Source organism: Capricornis sumatraensis, chromosome 1 (genome assembly GCF_032405125.1).
Source record: "Capricornis sumatraensis isolate serow.1 chromosome 1, serow.2, whole genome shotgun sequence".
In the NCBI taxonomy this organism is placed as follows: Eukaryota; Metazoa; Chordata; class Mammalia; order Artiodactyla; family Bovidae; genus Capricornis; species Capricornis sumatraensis.
Genome location: NC_091069.1, coordinates 216,911,483 through 216,927,953, shown reverse-complemented (window position 1 = coordinate 216,927,953; position 16,471 = coordinate 216,911,483).

Sequence of the window (16,471 nt, the reverse complement as noted above, 5' to 3'; positions counted from 1 at the left end):
TCTTTTCTTTTTTTTCTCTATGAAGTGTTAGGATTTTAAATGCCTTTCCTAAATTTTGGAAATAGTAACAAATCTAAGCCAAGATTTCTTGAAATGCCAAATCCATTTCATAGTCCATTTGCCTTTAGATACTTCTGATAACATCTTATTAAATCCTTAGTTTAGTCAACTGGCAATCATCTGGTTGGGTATTCTTGGCCCACTGAACTTAATTCTAAAAAGTGGGTATTGTTATTGCCAGAATGGGCAGAGCTGGAGGAGTTATGGGTACATGGGGTCTGAGTGGTTGTCTGCCCTAATTTTTCCTGAGATGAAGAACCTGAGGCCTGGAAAGTTGATAGTAGTCCAAATGTACACAGCTGCATGGTGGCAGGAATAAGACTTGAATCTGAGAGTCTAAACTCTTACTTTTTGGACTTTTTCTGTTACATCTCACTATATTCTATACCCTGTAGAAAACACAGACATTATTTTGTATAAATACTTCAAACCACTATGTTCCAACTTTGCTATTTGCCCTTGTCCACATTCACTGGTACAATCAGTACAGTTCTTTGAGCATTAAATGTGATCCATTCCATCATTAAGAAAGGAAAAATCCATTACTAGTTCAGAAATATAGACTGGTGGTTTACTGGCCAGGTGTCAGGGCTCCACCATCAATTGTGTGAATTAATTAAGTGGGCAGTTAACTTCTATGGGCTTCTTCCAACTATGAAGAGAGGGCTGGAAAAGCGGCCTGCCATGTACTTTCCAGCTCCTATACTTTGTGTTCCTTTGAACTACCATTGTGATTCCCAACTATCTTGTTCTTAACGTGCATTTGGAATATATAACACTCTCTTTAGGGCTTAATTAAATGAGATCATGTTTTTTTAGTAGCCTAGTATTTTCCTACTTTATTTTTCACATGTCGCTTAGCACCTTACACTTACGTAGTACTTTACACTGTGTATACAGTGACCTGTCATTCTGTTGTGCCTAGTCTAGTCTTTGTTTTTGTTTTGGTTGGGAAAGAATTGTTGCTAAAAGGAGATGAGGAGGAAATCTCCCAGGTGGAGTCTTTAGCATGGCAGGGACCTGCCAAGGGTTGCCATGCTCAGGGGCACAAGATTAGTTAAACCAGGGGTTGTTGCCTGGTCCACAGGGAACTCATGAGGGGGCCTAGTTTGAGAACTTAGCCCAAAGTAAATGCTCAGAACTAGACAATAACCAATGGACCCAAACATATCCTCTCTTGGAGTCTTTGAATGGAGACAAAAAGTAGGTTACAGGCAGGAGAGAACAACAGAGATCCAGAGGGATGTGATTCAAAGTCTCAAAACAAGCGTTGAGGTAGTAGAAATCATGAAGTGGGGAAAACTGAGTCAGAAAGAAAGATAAATAAATGAAGATAGACAGTAGCTGAGTCACAATAGTGGACTCACTAGAGCAAGGATAAATAAGCCTGAGGCAATGATCAGATGACCAGAGTTCTTGTATCATGAGGGTGTCAGAAGCTCTTGCTGCACACTGTACTATATTCTGGTTCTCTGTGAGACCTGGCCAGCTAAAAGTTGCTTTTTTATAACTCCATAGTGCCCCATTTATTGTTCTAGTAATTTCCATCTCCTGAAGTATCCCAAGTAGGCCTCTGCATCTTGCTACTTGAAAAAACCTGAATAACATGGTATCTTTGTCAAATCCACGTCCCAGGCTCTTGGAGTGCCTGCAGGCTGCTTTGTGCCGTCATGCAGGCAGCTCTTTGGAGAGTCTGCTGAATCAAGCTTTGAGATGTATGGAACTACTTTGGGAGTGATCAAGTCCATGTTAGCTGGTGAAAGAGTAGTTCTGTATAAGGATCAAGGTGTGTTTAAAGTTATCTGATAAGTCGTGGGGTGGAGCAGAGCGGAGCCTTGTGAGTAGAGGAAGGAAGACTGGTTTATGTAGCAAGATTACCAGGAAGGGCCCCTACCCCAAATATTCTGCCTCCAATTTGCCACATTGCCTGAAATTTCACTGAGAGATTAACTCCTTCTGATGGAAGTCAAAATCTCTCCAAATACCTACTTATAAAGTACTTTATAAAGTTCAGAGATAGGATTAACACTTAAAGTTATTACCAGCCTTTCATATCTCAGTGAGCATTCATTCAGCAAACCCATTCCTTGCAGTTTATTCTCTTAAGGGGCTGAAGAAATTGGAGTTCTGATGGTGTCAGGTCATGGGAGGTAGAGAGGGGACACTTTCAGAGCATGATACACTACTGAAGGAAATTATACCAGACAAAATAAACTCTGGCTAATGTTGGTAAAGGGAAAACTGGAAGAAACAGCAGGAATGAAGCCAGTTGTCAATACCTCCAAGCCTCACTCTAGAGGACCCAAAATACTAAATATAATGCAAAAAGGGCAGCTTTCAAGGTTGATATATGCTTGAGAAGATCTGAGCTCTATGCCCATTCTCTACTGCTTGCTTAGTATACATATAGCTTAGAGTCTCTGGACCTCAGTTTCCCAATCCATAAAATGGGACATATCAAAAATCTATAATTCTTCAGAGAGAGGTGGTCAGGAGCAACTAAGAGGATGGAGGTCAAATGACTTTGAAATTGTAAACAGCATATGTTGCTAAGTAGTTCAATCCAAGAGCTGATGGAGAGGGTCTTACCCTCAGGGTAGACCCTTCCTGCTACTAAACCCCACCCCTGCCTGGGCCCAGGAAGATACATAGATTGACTTGTCTCCCACCCACATTACTATGGTGGTTACTCATCACTGTGAAACATGGTTTTGCCTCATCCTGTTCTCAATAGCAATCGCTCTTCTTTTCCTTACTCACCTTGGCCTTTTATATTTAGTTATAAAACTAACCTCCAAAGTAACCCATTAGATTTTCTCTTTATCCTCTTCCCTTTCTTTTATAAGTGTTTTCTAACAGATAGGTATGGGACTTATGAAACAACCACAGAAACCTTGAATCAAGCTAATATATACAACATGGGAAGTTAATGGTTTATATTGTTAAATGGTGTAGAGACAGCTTCAGGCCAAGCTTGATCCAGCAGTAAAATGGTGACATCTGGGGCCTAGTTTAATTCAGTTTCTCTATTCTGCCCTTCATAGTGTTTGCTTTATTTCAAGGCTGATCCCCATTATGACCCTAATATGAGTGCCAATTACTTCAGTGTTCTTGTTTACCAGGAAAAACAGAATGACTTTTTTCCCCAGAAAATGCCTCAAGATTCACTTTGATTGGATGAGCTTAGATTACATGCCCTCTTTGAATAAATCTTTGTGGCTGGGGGAGAGAATGCATTGAATAGTTTAACTTGACTCACATTCTCTATTCCTGGGACTGGAAGATTAAGTTTTTCCAGAGCCTCATGAATCCCCAGATATTTTCTGGGCTGCTAAGGAAGTAAATAGGGAGAAGTGGACCTGAGGAGGCCACTAACCAAAGACCACTGTAACAGGTTGGAAAGAGATACTAACCCTATGCGAAAAGCTGCAGTGACCAGATGCTTAAAGCTTTTCCATTTGAAAATTAGAACACATGCTGTTTAAACCAAATTTGATGTGTCTAATGTGATACAAATTGACTTTCATCAGTAGGCATGAAGAATAATTAACCTTTGAATTTTGTGATTTTTGTAAAGCACTGAATTCTATACTTCAGTGCTCTCATGAGGGAAGCTTTTTTGTTTATGCATTTTAGCCATTTCTAACATTCTCTAAATTGAAACAGAGATTTTTTTTTTTCCTTCCAGTGTAAAATCGAATAAGCAACAGCACACTGTAGGAAGTCAGTCTAGCCACAGCAAATCTGTACTTGTTTTTGTGAGAGAGGATGGGAAGAATGAATATTTGCCCTGTGGCATCAATTTCCTGTTTAATGTTCTCCAAGAGGCATTTGGAAAATGCCCAGCAACACAGATGTACGTAAATACCATACATAACTTGTTTTCATGAGTGGAAAGAGAAGTCTGTAAAATTATGACAAGGCTGATTTACCCTCACCGCCTGGTAGTTGGTGAGTCACTGTACCTTTTACTTAATAATTTGAAAGATGGATCATTCCAGAGTGTGGCATTGGAAGGACAGGCAGTATAGGAATAGCTTTGGCTTCTTAGCCCAAGTTCTTATTCATTCAGGGCCACTTAACATTCTGAAGTTTGCATCGGCTTGTTCCTGCTGGAGGTTGCCTTCAGACTGCCTATAAGAAAAAAAAAAAAAAATATATATATATATATATATATAATGACAGTTTTCTAAAAGACAAACAAAATAACCTGTCCCAAACAGGAACCCATCTGTAAGGTCTGCAGTCACGAATCTGTTTTCAAACCACAGAAAAACATATGCACATACCGCAGCGTATCTCTCAAGGTGTGGGCAGATGTGTTCTCAGTTCTGTAGTGACAAATTGCCCCAGACCGCTTACACACCATTTCTGAACAACTTATTTGAAAGGTCATGGCTTGGTTGTAAAAGTCTTATTTTTGTTTAAACAACTAACCTCTAGGGCTGCTACATAATTTAAGGACTTGACATAGAAAGGAAGATTCAGACATGAAGAATCCATCTTCTAACATCCTTTTGACTCATTATCTCACATAAGGCAAGGTGAGAAATAATATTTATGATCTATTTAGCATCTACATAGTCGGGTGCTTAGGAAGACAATGAAAGGAATGCCTTTATGTATCTCTATGTTAACTCTTCTTATATCCTACTGTTTGTTCAAACCTCCACATCTTAGAAATGAGGAAACTAGGACTTACAGAAAATAAAGTATAGCCCAAGGTCACCTGAATAACTAGTGGAGTCAGTAGTCAAGACCAGATCTGTCTGGCACTGAAGCCCATACTGTATTCCCAAATTTAGAAATTATTAATTTAGGATTCATGGATGGGCTTCAGAAGATTCACAAGAACCTAAAATTAAATTTATACATAAATATATATATATATTTTTTCCTCTGCAGAAAGCATCTAAAACTTTCCTCAGATTTATCAGCTGTATTTTCAGAGCCTGTCGTAGTCTTGAAAACAGTACGCATGTGATTTAAATATTTGTTCAATGAACAATATGGGTGCATGACACAAAAAAAGCATTAGTATCACTGCTTGACCACTTATTTGATCTACAGTTTAACAGATTTAAATTTCCCTTGTAGCTCAGTTGGTAAAGAATCTGCCTGCAGTGCAGGAGACCCGGGTTCAATCCCTGGGTTGGGAAGTTCCCCTGGAGAAGGAAATGGCAACCCACTCCAGTATCCTTGGCCTGGAAAATCTCATGGACAGAGGAGCCTGGTGGGCTGCAGTCCATGGGGTCACAAAGAATTGGGCACGACTGAGCGACTCACACATACACTGGCTGTTTGGAGACCTAAATTTAGTTGATAATCCATTGGAAACTATTTGATATTTCTATAAAGAGATTAAACATTTTTAGAAGCTATTGTCTAAGGAGATGTTTTTTTCTTAAATAGAGCTGGCTAATGCAAAGGACTAGAAACTATTTAGACCACTGTAGAATAGAAACATAATCTGAGCCAAAAAGGCAAGCCACATTTGTAATTTTTAACTTTCTTAGCCACAGTCAAAAAGTTAAAAAAAAAAAAAAAGAAAAAGGTGAAGTTAATTTTAATCATGCTTTAAGTCAATACATCCAAATTACTTTCATTTCAACCTGAAAGCAATGTGAAAAATTATTAATAAGATATTTTCCTTTTTTCCATACTAAGTCTTGGAGAGCCAGTGTGTACACTTCAGACTGGCTTCATTTTTCATGCTCAGTGGCCACACTGGCTCCTGGCTGCTGTATTTGAGTGGTGCACATGAAGACCCAGGTGGTTGAAAAAAGCAGGCATTGTTGATGAAGCATGGAGGAAGGTAGGAAGAGAATGTGGCAGGTTTGGACATGTGGAAAGACACTTCCATAATCCAAGATACAGCAACGTTAGGTTAGGTTGCCAGCTCATGTTGCCAAAATTGTAGCTTTGTAGGTGATTACTAAGACAGGTTCTAGAAAACAAAACAGTGCAAAATCCATCATTTCAACAGAAGTCTTTTCCTAGTCCTGCAGTCATCTTTTTTCTTGGTAACAACATGTAGATCCAGGGTACACATTTAGGGAAGATGTGATGCAGAGTGACTCAAATTATGCCTAGTAATTATAATAATAATTTTGTTCTTTTGACCACACCTAGAGCAAAGGGTCTGTGAGTTTCATAGTACAGAGCTTAGGTTGTCTCCACGGGCCAGGAGGTGCATTCCTCCCTTTGACAGACCAGGAAGGAGGCTGTGGAGCCCTGAGGTCACAGACTGCAAGAACACACAGAGCCATAAAAAAGCCCAGGAAATTTTGTTCTGCACCCTACCCAAGCTTCATCCGTGTTCTTTTATGTGCTGTTTTGAGGCTGTCCTAAGGCTTTTCCACAGGGTGTGGTCTTAGTCTACTCTTCTATCTGTCTCTCCTAAGGCTGAGATTGAGCTCACTGAAATACCTTTTGCTCCTAGGTGGGCAGCTTGTGATCTCTAAACACATCCAGAAATTCTTTGTTGATATAAAGTATCTTTTAGAGCTACATTTCTTCTTCTAAATTGTTTAGTTACTCAACATGACAAGTACAATATTGTCTTTTTCCATAAAATATGTAGAATCCATTTAGGAGCTTACAGTCTTGTTAGCATAGGTACCATACCTAGAATTCCCAAGAACTGAGACATTACCTGAATCCATGCTATCCCTGGCATTATGGTTTTTTGTGGCGTTTTGTTTGTTTTGGGGATTTTTGACAGCTGGGCTGGTAGGATTTTAGTTCCCCAACCAAGATCAAACCTGGGCCTATGGCAGTGAAAACACCAATACTGGACCACCAGGGAATTCCCTCCCTGGCCTTCTGTTAAAAGCATTTGTTTCAGGCAAGTGGTGGAAGATAGTTTAAATTTTAAAGGAAAAAAATACAACCAAACATATGAAGACATATGCCACTTGAGGAATAGAGATACTGTTTACTTGGGAACTTTCAATTTTAATATCATATGCTTCTGATAAACCATGAAACTTTGGTAAGTTCCACTTATCAGAACGGAATGAAATCCTACGTCCATACAAATATTTGTTGGGTGAAATGCAGATGTGGTTGAACAAACTCTTGCCACCACCACTTGTCACCACTTGCCACCAATACCATCACTACCACCAGCACCATCACTACGGTTACCACCACCACCACCATACCTCTCCTTCCGCTAACCTGCCTCAAGTGACTGGGGAAAAAGATCCTAGGGAAAGAATGCTTCATGGGGAGTCACCTCTGCACGCAGGGCCATGTGCTCCCTCAAGTTACTGGGTCAGGGAGTGGTATTAATTGGAAAGCACAACATTTCTAAACCAAGCCAAACACCAACTTCTTCCTCTATAACCATGGAAAGTCATGTGCTGAAGTAGACATTGACTAGAGTAATAGAAGGGTCTAAGAAAGCAATTGACTAGGAGGGTAAAAATACATGTCAGAGATGACTGTGGCTGAAAACCCTGGGGGAGTAAAGAGGCAGGAAGTTCTGAGGACTCAATTCATAATGGAGAGTGTCCGAGTGTGGAGGAGGGGGTGGATAGGGGATGATGCATATTCCCTGCAATGGGTATAGCCTCAAAATACTGAGGCTGCTTCTACAAAGTGTTTATGAAAACCAGTCTCAGAACTGCAGTCACTACTCACCAGTGACCATTGATGCTGTGCTGGTTAATTTCTAAGTTTGTTTTTGTAGCAAAATAGTGCCTTGTTAACCTAGTTTACAAGCAAAGCCAAAAGGAAGATGCTCTTCAACATGCATGATCTGTTTCTTAATTCTCTGAGCCTTAGTGGCTTTACCTGCAAAATGGGAATGCATGCATGTGTGCTGTCTCTTCAGTCATGTTCGATTCTTTGTGACCTTAGGGACTGTAGCCCTCCAGGCTCCTCTGTCCATGGAATTCTCCAGGCAAGAATACTTGAGTGTTCCTCCTCCAGGGGATCTTCCTGACTCAGGGATCGAATTTGCGTCTCCTGTGTCTCCTGCATTGGCAGGAGAGTTCTTTACCACGAGCACTACCTGGGAAGTCCAAAATGGGAATGAAGGTGAAGTCGCTCAGTCGTGTCCGACTCTTGGCGACCCCGTGGACTGTAGCCAACCAGGCTCCTCCGTCCAGGGGATTCTCCAGGCAAGAATACTGGAGTGGGTTGCCATTTCCTTCTCCAGAGGATCTTCCCGACCCAGGGATCGAACCCAGGTCTCCCACATTGGAGGCGGATGCTTTAACCTCTGAGCCGCCAGGGAAGCCCTAAAATGGGAATAATGCAGGATAAATTAGAAAATGCATAATTTATTACATAGGATCTTCAACACATATTAGGAATGATTGTGATAACATGGACCTTGTTTACTGAGAGAATGCTTGCTTTATCTCTATTATCTTTATCTCGAAACATCCCTAGGAAATAGATACTATCACCCCCATTTTATAAACAAGACTCAGCAAGGTTAAAATCACACAGATTGCAAAACATTTCTTCTACTCTACTTTTCACTGTTGGGTGCAACTAGATTTCTTTAATATGTAAACTGTGTAATTTGCAATGGTTTAGATATCAGTGAAAGATGAAAATTATCCAAACCCAAATACAAATACATACAGAAAAACTCACTAATTTGGACCAACTAGGCCATTTTGAAGGAAATGCAGCTTTATTACTTTCAAGTACATACAGTAACCAGAAAAATGACTAACAAGTACTGGCAGTTAAGACCTAGATTTGGTAAATAGATAAAAATAATGAGCATATCCAAGAAGGTCTGGTCTTGCCTATACTTTGAATAGAATGCTTTATAAATAAAAGAAATCTCAAGTGCTGGAAGACAAATTACTTTCTTTGGTAAGTAAATGCTTCCTTTCAAATATTATTTATATTATTCATTTACTTATTAAGCCACATTTTCATAGATAGTATAAAAGTACACACCAACTCAGTCCCTGTACACATGATAGAGGTTAAAATAGCTCAAATTAACTGTTGACATTTTTAATTAGCGTTTTTGTCTTTTAATTCTTTAGAATATAATGTTCCAAATAAATGTAAATTTCTAAAATATTTTCCAAATATTACAATTATTCAGACTTCATAAAAAAGACTTATTCTGGTATTAACGGGAATGGCTCAGTATCAACTACGTCTTTTGTTACTGTAGACATTTTTGAGTAATGCAGTCTTTTTTCAAATGAAATATTTATGTCATTTATGAGTACTCTTTATATTAATAGTAGGAAATAGAAAAAATTGAGAAGAAAGTGTTCAGAATATAGTCTTTGACAACCCTGGCACCAAATCTGCCCTCAGTAATAGATTCAACACTTCTATTTACTTCAGTGTACCATATATGGCCCAACCTGGGTGTGGACTCTAATATCTATTGCTGTTAATCCACGGAAAATATTTTAGTGTGATGTGTTTCCCTTAAAAGTTAATGGATTTTTGCAGAAAGAATACAGGGATTTATTAAATATGGTGGTCTTGAACTATGCCAAATATTTTGTGGTTTAGTGGGAATACAGCAAAGGTAATAATTGGTATTATAACAAATGAGGGTCTCAGCAAGTCCCAGCTGTTGAACACATGATTGTTACTTGGGAGGGCAAATAGCAATATTTTTTCATCTCTTGAGTACCATCTGCTCTTGATGCACCTGCAGAACTACAATGAACTGTTAGTGGGAGTTACATACAGACAAAGGAGACTGAGAGACATTTCCTTCCTCCTGCCTACCTGAAACTTCATATCTGGTTGATATCTGTCCAGAGTTAAATTACCCATATCATATAAACTCTGTGTTAGTATTTTAATTGCATTTGATATGATGTCTTTCTTTATAAAAGCCAAACAAACATTTGTAATAAAGTTTTTATTAGGTGGTATTTGGTTTTTACTGCATATTTGTATATATAACTAAATTTAACATTCAACAAACAACTTTTAAGCATCTGCTTTATCCGAGCACTATAATCTGCATAAGCAAAGAAAAAGAACCAGGCACTATCCTTCAAGAACTTCAAGTCTTGGTAGAGAGATAAGATATATTTATCTAGAATTCTCACACACTAGTAAAGTAATGCTCAAAATTCTCCAAGCCAGGCTTCAGCAATACATGAACCGTGAAGTTCCAGATGTTCAAGCTGGTTTTAGAAAAGGCAGAGGAACCAGAGATCAAATTGCCAACCAACGGTCGCACAGAGTTGGACACAACTGAAGCTACTTAGCAGCAGCAGCAGCAGCTGGATCATTGAAAAAGCAAGAGCGTTCCAAAAAAACATCTATTTCTGCTTTATTGACTATGCCAAAGCCTTTGACTGTGTGAATCACAATAAACTGTGGAAGATTCTGAAAGAGATGGGAATACCAGACCACCTGACCTGCCTCTTGAGAAATCTGTATGCAGGTCGGGAAGCAACAGTTAGAACTGGACATGGAACAACAGACTGGTTCCAAATAGGGGAAAGAGTATGTCAAGGGTGTATATTGTCACCCTGCTTATTTAACTTATATGCAGAGTACATCATGAGAAACGCTGGGCTGGAGGGAGCACAAGCTGGAATCAAGATTGCCAGATGAAATATCAATAACCTCAGATATGCAGATGACACCACCCTTATGGCAGAAAGTGAAGAGGAACTAAAAAGCCTCTTAATGAAAGTGAAAGAGGAGAGTGAAAAAGTTGGCTTAAAGCTCAATATTCAGAAAACAAAGATCATGTCAGCTGGTCCCATCACTTCATGGGAAATAGATGGGGAAACAGTGGAAACAGTGTCAGACTTTATTTTGGGGGGCTCCAAAATCACTGCAGGTGGTGACTGCAGCTATGAAATTAAAAGACGCTTACTCCTTGGAAGAAAAGTTATGACTAACCTAGATAGCATATTCAAAAGCAGAGACATTACTTTGCCGACTAAGGTCTGTCTAGTCAAGGCTATGGTTTTTCCAGTGGTCATGTATGGATGTGAGAGTTGGACTGTAGGAAAGCTGAATGCTGAAGAATTGATTCTTTTGAACTGTGGTGTTGGAGAAGACTCTTGAGAGTCCTTTGGACTGCAAGGAGATCCAACCAGTCCATCCTAAAGGAGATCAGTCCTGGGTGTTCATTGGAAGGACTGATGCTAAAACTGAAACTCCAGTACTTTGGCCACCTCATGTGAAGAGTTGGCTCATTGGAAAAGACCCCGATGCTGGGAGAGATTGGGGGCAGGAGGAGAAGGGGACGACAGAGGATGAGATGGCTGGATGGCATCACCGACTCAATGGACATGAGTTTCAGTGAACTCCGGGAGTTGGTGATGGACAGGGAGGCCTGGTGTGCTGAGATTCATGGGATCGCAAAGAGTCAGACATGACTGAGCGACTGAACTGAACTGAACTGATAGATGTATAGAGTTAGAAGGGACCTCAGAGTTGATACAATCTTGAGGTTATATATTCACACTCTTAACAGACAGCGTAAACAAGTGAAGTATCAGGCAACTAGGGCACCATGTCACATCAGAGAGTTCCTGCCCTGTGTTAAGGGATAGTCACTTTCCTTCTCAGGGGATTTGTTCCCATGTAGAAATATAGGCTTCTTATTGCCCCATCTGTTGATTTCTTTTTCTTCTTTTTTTTCCAGAGAGGGTAGAATTCCAAGTTCTCCAAAAATTTCCCAATTTTTTAACATTGCCAACTAATTTGAACTTTCCCTCAGGCCAGATGAAACACATGCATGCGTCTCATTCAACCTGTAGGCTGCCATTTTGTTCTAGACTAACTAGACTAACACGTTTGTTCTAGACTAACTCTTCCATTTTATAGATGTGGGAAGTAGCCTGTTCAAAGTGGCCTGAAATTGTTCTCTAGGACTCCCATTCCAAAGCTTCCATCACTTAACTACACCTTCTTTCAACAGGAAAACAATTTTAGATGACTTCAAAAGGCACACACACACACACACACGCACACACACAAATTGCAGTTAAAAAGCAACACATTGATATATTTTTTAAAGCACAAGATGATATGAAAACCATAGGGTGAATTTATGGGAGAGAAGTAATAGAATGCTCATGGCAGGAAGAATTTGAGAAGGGTTTTTGCAAGCGGCATTTGTGCTAGATCTTGAAAGTTAATGAAAGTTGAAAAGTTAAGTCGGACTCTTTGTGACCCCATGGACTGTAGCCTACCAGGCTTCTCCGTCCATGAGATTCTCCGTCCATGGGATTCTTCGTCCATGGGATTCTCAAGGCAAGAATACTAGAGTGGGTTACCATTTCCTTCTCCAGGGGATCTTCCCGACCCAGGGATCAAACCTGGGTGTCCCGCATTGGAGGCAGACACTTTAACCTCTGAGCCACCAGGGAAGCCCACTAGATCTTGAAGGAAGTGATTAATACAAATTCATAAGAAGGAACAATAGGGGAATTCAGTAGAAGGGAACATAATAAAGAAAATTCTTGATTAAGAATTTGTAAATGGACAGGCAAGACAGCACAGAGAATGGCTTGATTTAATTAGGGGGTAAAAATCATGTCACTACCATTCATTCAAGAAATACTTCTTGAGCTGCAACTGTGTGCTAGGCACTGTTCTAGGCCTTGCAGTAAACAAGAGAGCCAAGGTCCTGGTTTTTTGTGGACTGGTTTTTCCATTGGCACAGACAGGTAATAAACAAGTGAAAAATGATATAAAGTACTATGAATAAAATAAAACTAAACAATGTGACAGTAGCAGCAGAGAATGCACATTAGATGGGATGATCAGGGAAGACTTCTCTGAGGAATCAGCAGTTGCTGACTGAGTCCAAATGATGAGAAAAAGCCAGTCATACAGTGATCTGGGCAGAGAACTTTCACATCAGAGGGAAAAGCTAGTGCAAAGGGCTTTGGGCAAGAAGGAACAGAAAGAAACAAGTGAACTGTGACAAGCACAGTAGGAAACAAGGTCAGAAAGATAGGCAGACACTTTATTAGGCCTTGGTAAGGAGTCTGGAGTGAAATGAGGTTTCCCATAGAGAAGCAGTGTAATTTGATTATAAATGCTCAGTTTTCAACAAGAAAGTAGCATAATTTGATAAGAAAAGGAGGTAGATAATGGAACTCTTAAGTGGAAGCTGATAAAATGCAGTTAATTTTAGGGAATTGCTGTAGATTCCAGCGGGCAGAACAAGGATGAAAATGGTAGCTGAGAGTCTGTTCTGCCTCCTGACTGCAGACTGGGTTGGGGTCAGGGGCTCTGGGTAGAGACTGTTGGACAATCCAGGCATAAGAAGGATTAGGATTCATTCAGGAGTGGTGGAAATGAAGGGGAGGAAGCAGTTATCACGAACTCTAAACAGAACAAATTGAGACTAATCAGAACAACCAGATGAGAAAAACTGTTGTGAGGGACTCTCATGTGTCAGAGTTGGAAGTGACCTTGGTGATTAAGAAGGGAGAGAATTCTATCAAGATACTAACTCTTAGGGGATCATGAGACATCTTTTATAAACAACATAAAATATAAAATTAAAGAGGCTTTGGAGGTGACAGAGCAGGGGAAGAGAGAGGTTTAGAACTACTCTTTGTGTCAATAAAAATTGAGGCTAACAGAGAAGCAGAACTCCCAGGAGGTAATGTAAAGAAGAGAAACAGATTTAAAAAACCTCAATCCTGATTTTATCCATAGTAAGGTTGAGAATACAGTGTAACTAGGTGTTTGTTCTTCTTCTTTTTTTAATTGATCTCCTCAACCAAGGACAAAAGCACAAAGCCCATCTGTCAACTAGAGTTTAGGGGAAAAAAAGTGTGCTAGAAACACGTAGCTATTCTATATAAATGTATTAATAATAAACACTAATATGTTTTACTATAAAAAAGTGTTATTTGAAGCAAAATTTAAAGGAATGTAAAACAGACTCAGATGGCTTCTCTCTCATTTTCACTTACTATTGATGATTGGGTTTCCCTCATAGCTCAGTCGGTAAATCATCTGCCAGCAATGCAGGAGACCTGGGTTCAAGCTCTAAGTCAGGAAGATCCTCTGGAGAAGGAAATGGCAACCTACTCCAGTATTCTTGCCTGGAGAATTCCATGGATGGAGGAGCCTGGCAGGCTATAGTCCACCGTGTTGCAAGAGTCAGACACAACTTAGCAACTAAACCACCACCACATTGATGATTACATAATATTTGAATGTAAACCTGAGTGTTTTCCTAGAATCTTCAGCCTCTCTATACAGTCTGGGAAGGTTGACAGTCCTGAACTGGAAAGCTCTGAGTTTGAAAACCAAACAAAACAAAATTTTAGGCAGACTTTTAAACCAGCTCTTTACTCTTAACATAGCAAAGCACTGATTTTATACTTTAAGAAAAAAATTTTTAAACTTTTATACCCACAAATATTTATCAGTGCCTATGTACAAGAATGAAGATATGGTCCCTGTTCTCGTGGAGTTTACAATTTTATCAACAACAACAAAAAATTTGGTAAGATCTTTATAGTAGAGGAATAACTTTTAGCAGACCAGAGAGAGTTAAAGAATAAGCAGTTGATTGTTTTCTAGGAAGACCCATGGCTATTGTCAGTTCCCTTTAAGAAGAATCAAGTTCATAATATGAGTACAGAGGAAAAGATCAAGTACCTATTTTCCCAGTAAAAATGCCAAATTGTGCCTGCCTCAGAAAAATTCTTATAAATTTTGCTTGGCCAGTGAGGAAAATTCTAGATTTCCTTCAGTTATTTTTAACAATGCATTCAAATTTCATTGTTTTGATTTTGAGGAAAAATGCTACTGCTTTTAACATGTTCATCAATCCTTGTCATGAAGAATTTGAACACTACACATAGTACAGATATGAACATGAAAAAAATCATTCCACTTTCCACTACTTCATAATGACTTCATCATGATTATGAGTAGAAAAACATTATCTGGGTGCTTATACACAGATAGAAAGATCAAGTAGAAGGGTAAAAAGGAGGAGGGAGATAGAGAGCTATAGCACTTATATAAATTAGGTTCTGTGTTGCTATTATCAATAAAATATATTACATTTAATTGTATCCGAATTTCAACTAGGAGAAAAGGAAGACAAAAAGGTAAAAATAGAAGAGAAAAAAAAGGTGGAATAAAGTGTGAGAAAACACCACCAACCACTGAACTCTGGCCTCTGGTGCCATGGCACTCTATACTAGGTGTACTAATCTGTGACTTAGTAGAGATTTATTAGCTTTATTTATGTTAAGGTACATGTTTAACACTTTGCTTTCATGTATTACCCTTAACCTTTCATGTTTAATCCAATTTGGTTATAACATATGAGATAGCTTTCTATCATGAGAACATATTTTCCTATTGATATACTCTGAAATCTAACAAAGATACGTAGAATAGGAGGTCTTTTACATGGTTTTGATATGTGTGGATTTCAGCTATTACACATTAATTAATAATACTAGGCCCACAATAACACAGTTCATATCTTACTCGGCATGCTCTACGGTTGGAGAAGGCAGTGGCACCCCACTCCAGTACTCTTGCTGGAAAATCCCACAGACAGAGGAGCCTGGTGGGCTGCAGTCCATAGTGTCGCTAAGAGTTGGACACGACTGAGCGACTTCACTTTCACTTTTCACTTTCATACACTGGAGAAGGAAATGGCAACCTACTCCAGTGTTCTTGCCTGGAGAATCCCAGGGACGGGGGAGCCTGGTGGGCTGCCATTTATGGGGTCACGTAGAGTAGGACATGACTGAAGCGACTTAGCAGCAGCAGCAGCAAGTGCATAAAGTACAAACTTTGTTCCTAACACTTCAGCGCACCAATCACTATGTAAATAACAGATGTACATCACGATCCATGACTAATCACATCACTTCCTCCAAAGCCTGTATGGCCACCTAGCATCTGTTATTCAGTTCACCCAGATTTGTTTGTTATCACAGAGATAGCAAAGTGTGCAGTTGCCCTGCTTCCTTGTCTTGCAGAGATAAACCTCTGTGACATTTTACAGAAATGGTTAACCAGAAGAGGGAATTGATCAACAATGAGGAAAGCTCAGCCAAGTACAGAAAGAGAGAATGCTGGAAGTAAAATCTGAATCCAGTGTGAATGGAATTATAGAAGAAATAACAGACTGTGGTGATATTGGCATTGCTGCAGTGTGAGCCCTTCTCCATGTGCAGCCAGAGGCACTTAGTGAACAAACTAATGACATTAAAGAGGAAAGTGGTTGTGATGAAAGGGTGACGATGTCCCAGAGGAAGTGAATCCAGGAAAAGACGTCATATTGAAAAAGCTCTTGGAGACATTTCACAACAGCGAACATGCAAGGGATAAAATGTTGGAAACTGATCCAAACTTAGAAAGAAATGACAATTTTGCCAATGCATGGAAAAGATTTATAGCAAGTTATATGATAAGACTATAAGTACAGTTGAAACTACTCTTG